We start from the raw sequence: 8,292 nt of genomic DNA, 5'->3' as shown, positions 1-8,292 counted from the left end.
GGGCAGAGACTCTGTTGATGCCGGGGGCTTCAAACCTTCACCTCTATTAACTGAATTAAAAAATTAAAATTATCCGAATACTGCAGCAGTATAATTAATTACAGTGTTCCTGCTCTTGACAGCAGCATTGTTTTCTTCTCCACTTTCGTGGTTGTAGAATAGAGGTAACCTTAACGTAGCAGCGACACCTCTGTGACAGAGAAAATTGCAACTACTGGCGCATCGACTTGCGCTGCTTGCGCCACTATACATGGCGGGCACGAAATCTTGATGTCATCAACACCGCTCGCGCTAGCAGACGCGGCAACCATGCTAGAGCCTTCAGACTCAGAGCTACCGTCTTGCGATCTGGTCTATCATGCCACCATCGAGGCGAAAAACCACCAGTAAAGATGCGAGTAGAACTAGCATTGCGTCGTATTTCAGACACTCCCACCACTTCAAATGAACAAGCGCATCGCGCAGACCTGAAGAAACGCAAGTCGGGCATCGAACCCTCGTGGTAGACAGACTTCGAGTGGATGGAACCACATGGAGAAGGTAGGCCTATGTTCAAGTTCAAGTGCTTTTATTTGTCACATACATGTTTGTAGTGAAATGATGAAGGGGCCAGTTCTGCATCCAAAAAATAAATAAATAAGAAATGATATAACAAAACAAAAAAGGTTATTTAAAATGTGCAGTCTAGTTGCTTGAGGATAAAAACTAATGTCATGTAATTCTTGAAACAAAACTTTTGAAAAGCACTTTTTTTAAGCTTTCAAGTTTCATGATATGATGTGACTGTTATAGATGTTACTAGTAGGCCTAACACTGGAAAAGTCTATATAATATTTATTGTTTTTTTTTCTAAGGGATGTTTTGCAGTTACTGCATGCAACATCACCCTCCACAGTCAAAGGGGTTGAAGACATGGGTTGATGTGCCTTGCACATCAATCACAAGATTCAGCCTTCTTCGGCACCAAAGGTCAGATAGGCACAAACATGCCCAGGCAATGATTGACGCTCAAAAGGCTGCCCAGGCGACTGGTGGAATCATGCAGCACATGAGGAAGCAGGTGAACCTCGAGCGTTCTTCTTTCTTGGCTGCTCTGAGGGCCATGTACTGGCTGACCCAGAACGAGATTACCCACACAACAAATTTCCCCAGCTTGTTGGACATGATGAAGGGACTTGGGCTGACATACCTGGCTCACCTGAACAAGGTAACTTAATGCCCCTTTTCCACCGAACATTTTTGTACCAACACAGCTCTACACGGTCCCACTCTACCCTGGTTGGGAGCTTTTCCACCGCGGGTTGAAGGTGGGACCCGTTACAATTTTGAGCCCCGGCAAGTACCTACTTCAGAGGTGGGTCTAGTAGGTACTTGTCGGTGCTAAAACGTCACATGATCAGTGCTGTCCACTGATTGGTCAGGTGAAATTACGTCATACACGCAACGAAGCTCGGGGAGCTTTATGTATGAAACACCCGCCTTGTATGAAAACACAACTGCGAGAGAACCAGAGAATAAACAGAATTGTGAAGATGGAAGACCAGAGAAAGAAAGCCAGCCCATGGACAGTGAGCGAGGTGCAGACCTTTCTGTGTGTGGTGGCTGAGGACTGCGTGCAGAAGGAACTGGACGGAGCGACATGAAATGAAGGTGTTCCAGGATATAACCAAGCTGATGGCTAGCCATGCTATCACCGGAATTCTCAGCAGTGCCGAGACAAGCTGAAGAGCTATTACCGGCAGGTAAAGGACCACAACAGCCGGAGTGGGTCAAACCGAAAGACATGGAAGTGGTTCGACCAAATGGACGGCATTTACGGTCACAGCCCGGCGAACGGCATGGATACGGCGACGTCTTTGTTGGAGGCGATGAAAAATGGTAAGTGTTGTTCTTATCCCATTGGTGCAACGCATATGTCTTAACAAATGCATGTTTTATATCGTAACAAATACATGTTCAGTCTTTAACTTGTGTAAAAAGTTACACAGACGTCTCATAAGTTGTTCTGAGTGAGCTAGCAAACAACGCTGTTTTGGAAGGCTAGCACAGTGTCTCACCTATGCGGTTACGTGTATGCGTTTCGTATGTTCACACTTTTTATTTTTTTCACTCAAGACTCGGTTTGTGCAACCGATGAGTGTTCGGTTGCTGAGGTCAGCGAAGATCCTCCAATCCTGCAGGCTTCAGAACCGACACTGGCATCGCAATCTGCAGCTGAGGCAACAGCTGCTGCATTCCACCGGCACCAACACTGGCGTCGCCTGTATCTGAGAGAACTCCTGCTGTTTACTTTTGTGCTGTCTTTTTTAATAAAGAGCTTGGTTTAACTAAACAATATGGATTGTCAACTGCATTACACTTTACGCTCATCTTGTGTTTACTTTTGACTAACCGCGGCGTGACACTTTGTAATCACCTGAAACCGACGTCACGTTAGTGGTGACCGGGCCGACTCCGCCCACTTCCAGGCCACAGTTTGGGTGGAAAAGAAAATGTTACTGGTGCTGTGTCGTGTAGTGTAGTGTTGGGCTATATCGAACCGAGTAGAGTAGGGCTAGCTTGGCGGTGGAAAAGGGGCATAAGATTTGTTACATGTGGTAGTAGAGTAAACTTTGGCTGCTTAATGGTATTGCACACCTGGGGAAAATCTATTAATTTGTTAATTATTCTACAACATTGTGATTGTTTTTCTTCCAGGCTGGCAATGCCAGCTATACATCAGATGAAGTCATGCAGGAGATGGTGAAAGACTTGTCAGACGTTCCCAGGAAACAAATCCTCAACAGCATCCGGAACTGCCCATACTACAGCCTGCTGATAGATGAGACAACAGATGTAGCTGTGACAAAGCAGCTCATCATCTATGCCCGGTACCTCACAGAGAAACATGAGGTTAGTCATCAGCTTTTTTTTTTTTTTTGTCTTTTTAAAGAAACTGACTTTGTTCTTTGCTTGACTTATTATATTAATGTAGAAAGACAAACAGCTTTAAATCACCCAGTTTATATTAACAAAACCTGTTCACTGGTTAATATAATTTTCCATTTGTGATTTATTCATCAGGTGAGAACGTCGTTTCTGATTACCCTGGCTATTGACGATGGGAAAGCTGACACAATAGTGGGTGCTATCCAGAAGTTCCTGAGGTCTGTTGATGTTGACATCAACATGATGTTGACATTCTGTTGATGTTGACATCAACAGAATGGCAGGCTTCGGGTCTGATGGAGCAGCTGTCATGGTTGGAAAAATCAATGGGGTAAGTGTGTGTCACATTAAATTTATTGTCTAGAGGTATTTATTTATAGCATTCTATTATTGTACTCTTAAACTTAAGTTTAAGGTGACATAATTATGTAATGGTGTATTGTGCAATGCTTTAGCCGACTTTATAACATGGCTATTTCAGTGTATGACAGTGGCACCCAGCTCTCTTTTAGACTCCCCACCACAGGTCAGTTCCTGTGCTTATTCCAGAACACTGCAAGATTTCTCACAAAGAGCTGCATTCAAATGATAGTCATTAAGAACAATTTGCCTATTAAAAAAAAAACATCAGCTTTCCAACAAATGTGTCTGAGTTTCAACAAGACTTTCAACAAGAGTCGTTTAGTGTGTGTGTTTTTTCCTGTTTTTGTAGTCTGGACATATTGTAATTGATCAGCCTCCCCTGTTTCACAGACTGCCAGCCGCCACTGATGCAGACATAATTACTTGTGTTCACAGGTTGCTGCACAGCTAAGGGCTGGCAATGGCAAGTTGGTGAATGTGCACTGTATAGCGCACCGATTGGCCCTGGCAGCTGCGCAGGGAGCTGATGGAGTGTCATACCTCTAGAAGTTCAAAGATCTGCTGGGGCAGCTGTACAGGTTTTACAAATATTCTGCTGTGCGGACAGCTGGACTGTCGAATATTCAGGTACTTAGCAGCAGTCAAACGTTCAAAGCTCTTTTCGTACTTTTTTATAGGGATAATATTCGAAAAACTGAACATATGCACAGATGTACTAGCAAATAAGACACTATGTTTTCTACAATCATTATCTGTTGTTACATTTTCATACATCTTAGAAAGAAAATCATGATTATCACAGGTATACAAAAATTCTTTGTACATTAGATCAATTCTATTGTTGAAATGTGCTTTTTTTAGGAGGTCCTCAACTCAAGTGTCAAGTTGGTCCAGGCGAAGGACGTGCGATGGCTGTCACACCATCAAGCAGTAGCTGCTCTGCAAAAGACCTACGCTGCAGTTGTGATGAGCCTGGAGTATGAAGCATCAGAAAGGAACGAAGCCACTGCCAGGGGGCTGGCAATGTTCCTCAAAGACTTCAGGTTCTGCGCAACACTGATGTGTGACATCCTCCCCAAGCTGTCCAAGCTATCTAAACTGTTCCAGGTCGGTCACCCTGTACTTAAGTACTTAGTATAGCTGGCATTACCAGCCTGGAAGAAAAACTATCACAATGCTGTAGATTAATTAACAAATGAATAGAATTTAGATTTGTGCAATACCATTTAGCAGCCTAAGTTTAGTAATACTTGATTTACTCAGATACTTTGTGAAAACAGTAAAGGGCAAAGTTGACTGACAGAATGTTAAATGTAAACAGTACTATCATTATGTATGTTTGTTTATGAGAAACGTATAACATTTCATTTCTGCAGAGGACGGAGATTGACTTTAGCCACGTTGACGAACAAGTGGACGCAACGATCGAAAGCCTGGGGAAACTAAAGCAGACATCAGGCAAAAACTTGCGTGAGCTGGACACCTTTCTCCAAGACAACGTGGCAGTGACCAGCGAGATCAAATATACCCAAGAAGAGATGGACAACTTCAAGGAGACTGTAAGTGGTCAATAATCAAAAGTTTTGATCAAAAGAAATGTCTAAGTAAAACATACTATATTTAATAAAATGTGTTTTTTAATTTGCAAACTAAATTAGAAATATATTTATCAGTCCACTATATAATTTCAACTTCTAGATCTACCTGCCTTTCCTGGAGAATATCATCTCCAACCTCCAAGCAAGATTCCCAGACAATGTGCTGCTCTCAGCGTTCAACGTGTTCATTCCCAGAGAGAGAGAGGATGACCAGCAGCATAGACTAGAGGTATAGTTTAATTTTTATATTTATGTCAGTCATTTAAAGTTACATCTGGTTTAAGAGTTTTATACATAAGGGCAATTCCGTTAATGCTATTCATATATCTGTGGATGATTTGTTTTTCAGCTCCTGTGTGAGCACTACGCCACAGAGGTGGAGAGCCTGTCCGAGGTACCCAGGCTCCGCCCTCGCAGTGACGCAACACCTTCGGCTCTGCTACATTTACTCAGGCAAACTGCTCATTCAGGTGGATTCGAGTTCCCGAAAAAATGGGAACTCCACCCACTTTGTCGGGAAGCAATCAACTTTGAGCAGCGCCAACGGCCCAGGGTAGAGGCGTGTTCAAGGTAGTGACGTGGTTGAACTGCCACTCAACCCATGGATTGTACACGGAAGCGCTTCATTCAATATCAACATGGAGCAGCGTCAAGCTTTTGACACTGCTGTAGATGCTGTAATGAAAGTGTTCGACGGGAGATTCTCGTTAAAAATCGAGCAAAGAACAGCCCTTGAATCATTTCTTGACAGGAAAGTTTTCGCCTTGCTCCCTACTGGCTTTGGTAAGAGTTTAATCTACCAGTTAGCCCCGCTGGTAGCTAAATCATACGTCAGAGGAAAGAGTGGTGTGATTGGCTTAAGCTTAGGCACAGCCTTTTCTGGCCACAACCAGTAGCAACCCGAGGGAGGCGGGTTGACCAGGCCATTTCGAATCGTATTCGTTATGGTCTTGGTCAGACCAGAATCTCGAAGAGATTTGAAAGTCTATGTTAATCAGGCTATGTCCGAGGTGGAGAGTGAATACAACGTGCTGTCTGCTCTGCTGGAGAGACACTACAATGTCATGAAGACAACAGAGGTCCTGAAGGCAGTACAGGAAACACCATGCCCAACCTGGCCAAGTTGGCAGCAGCGGCGGCTGTTCTGCCAGTGTCAACAGCAGGTGTGTGGACTTGACTGGCTTGTATAATAAAATTGATTTCTGTACTTTTCAGTATATGTACGCTAAAACAGGGTTCATAGTTGCTCATATGTTAGGGATAATGGGATATTTGTAAAATTGTTTTTATAACATTTTCCATATAACATTTTCAGATTGTGAGAGGGGGTTTTCCACCTTGAAAAGGGTAAAGACACCACTGAGAAACCGATTGAAGGAGGCGACCCTTAACAACCTCCTCATGATATCCATGGAGGGCCCCCCAGCTGAGGAGTTCGACTTCAATGAAGCTTGTGACAACTGGGCAAAAATGGTCAAGAGACGCTTAGACATAAAGAGGTTGCCTGCGTTTTTACCTCTGTCAAGAAGGTTATGTTTTTGGTTGCGTTGGTTTGTCTGTCTGTCTGTTTGTTTGTCCGTCATCAGGATAACTGAAAAGTGTGTAACTTTAATAAACATTTGTTTTAATCTCTATTCCTGGTTATGTCTAAGTTTTAATGTCTTCTGACAAGGTCCGTTATGAAGGTAACACACTGCCAAAAGCAAAGATGGGAACATCTCCCATTAAGACTTTGTTTTTAAAGTACAATTTTTCCCTTTGGGTACCCCTAGAATGGCCAATTTTTACCTTAAATTTCCAAAATCTCCGCATCACTGAAGGGGAGGTCACCGCCCCCCCCCTTCCACACCATCCCCCCCGGGCTCGGTCGCTTCGCTCCCTCGCCTACACCACTACGTTATAATTTCATCCTAGCTAGAACCCTGTATGTTAAACTGAAATGTATTTTTTGCTTGTTTTTTATTTTAGATGCCCTGACTCAACGACTGAGTACTGCAAGTGTATATGAATTCGCACAAACTGTGCAGAAGTGGCTGCGCTACGCTCCAGACCGGGCGGGGGGGATCTGGACGACGGCCACTGCATGCAGGAGACAGCCTAGCGCATTAAAAGAAAAATGCAATAAAAACGATTGTTTGATTGGCTGTTATATAGCGCCTTTCATGGTACTCAAGGTCGCTTTACAAGATATTAATGTTAATAGTCTAATAATGTTTTTAATATATTAATTTAGACCTTTTTAGATTAAACCTGTGTTATAGGTTACTAAAATACCATTGAAGTTTCGTTGATGTGCTGGGATTTCAACATTGTTTCAATATCCATTGTAATCGAAATATCATTGAAATCTTGTTGATCTCTAGGTATGATTTCAGTGTTGTTTCAATGATAATGGAGGGTGCAAAATGTTGTAGAATCAACATCAGAGTTCGACGTTGATTCAATGGCTTTATCGTTGACAGCGGGATGTTGATTTAAAATCGTTTCAATGACTATTAGCTATCTGGGTTATAACTATTTTTACTACTCGACACTTTATTTATTTATCTTTTTTATCCACGACACTTTATTTTATTCATTGTGTTTTGTCTGTTTTACTTGAGTGCCAACACAAATTTGTTGTAGGAATACAATGAAAAATTTATCAAATTTGTTTCTTTATTAAAATAAGTATATTTAAATTAATTTATACATTTATTAATATGCCATAGCCTACCATATGTCTTTGTTAAAGAGCGTAATACAAAGTGATTCAGAATGAAAGCACATGTTTTTAATGTGTGACAGCGTCCTCTATCATAACTAAATCTCTGCCGTTTGTAACAAACCAAACCGTGTGAAAATCCGGTAAAAATTCGGGGAGTTATTATAATTGTAGTTGGGGATATACACTGTCCTCAGTAGAAATAAATGCAATGTGGGGGCATTGGAGACCCATCCAAAATGGCGGCCGCGCTGATACGTCAGCTCTAATAGGCAGCGTCAATCTATGAGGCGTCTACGTATATTATGTATATGGGTAGCACTGCACATGCAACTACACACATACCAGCAACTCCAAAATCTCAAATAAGGGGTCCGAATAGTATTTTGCGTAGGTACCTCTTCTCTAAATACTAAAGAAAATGAGCTCTAATGCTTCCTTAACGATCTCCTTTAGCATAGAACGCACCGGACCATCCTTAAGAGAGATAGTTAGATAATTCCCTCCTTCAGTTCCTCTGAACGACGCTCAATTATTTTCGTCCAGTCATACTAACTGTGTAGGCAACTACGATGACAGGAGAGATAAGTATGAGCCCGGTTGATAAATAAAAAAAAATAACCTCATATCGTCTTTTCCGTAGCTCTTTCCTTGATCTGAAAAATGTCACGGTGTCAAGGAAAGTAGACAGAAAAGGAC

Source organism: Odontesthes bonariensis, chromosome 10 (assembly GCF_027942865.1).
Source record: "Odontesthes bonariensis isolate fOdoBon6 chromosome 10, fOdoBon6.hap1, whole genome shotgun sequence".
NCBI classification, from domain to species: Eukaryota; Metazoa; Chordata; class Actinopteri; order Atheriniformes; family Atherinopsidae; genus Odontesthes; species Odontesthes bonariensis.
Note: the sequence above shows the minus strand (reverse complement) of the source record.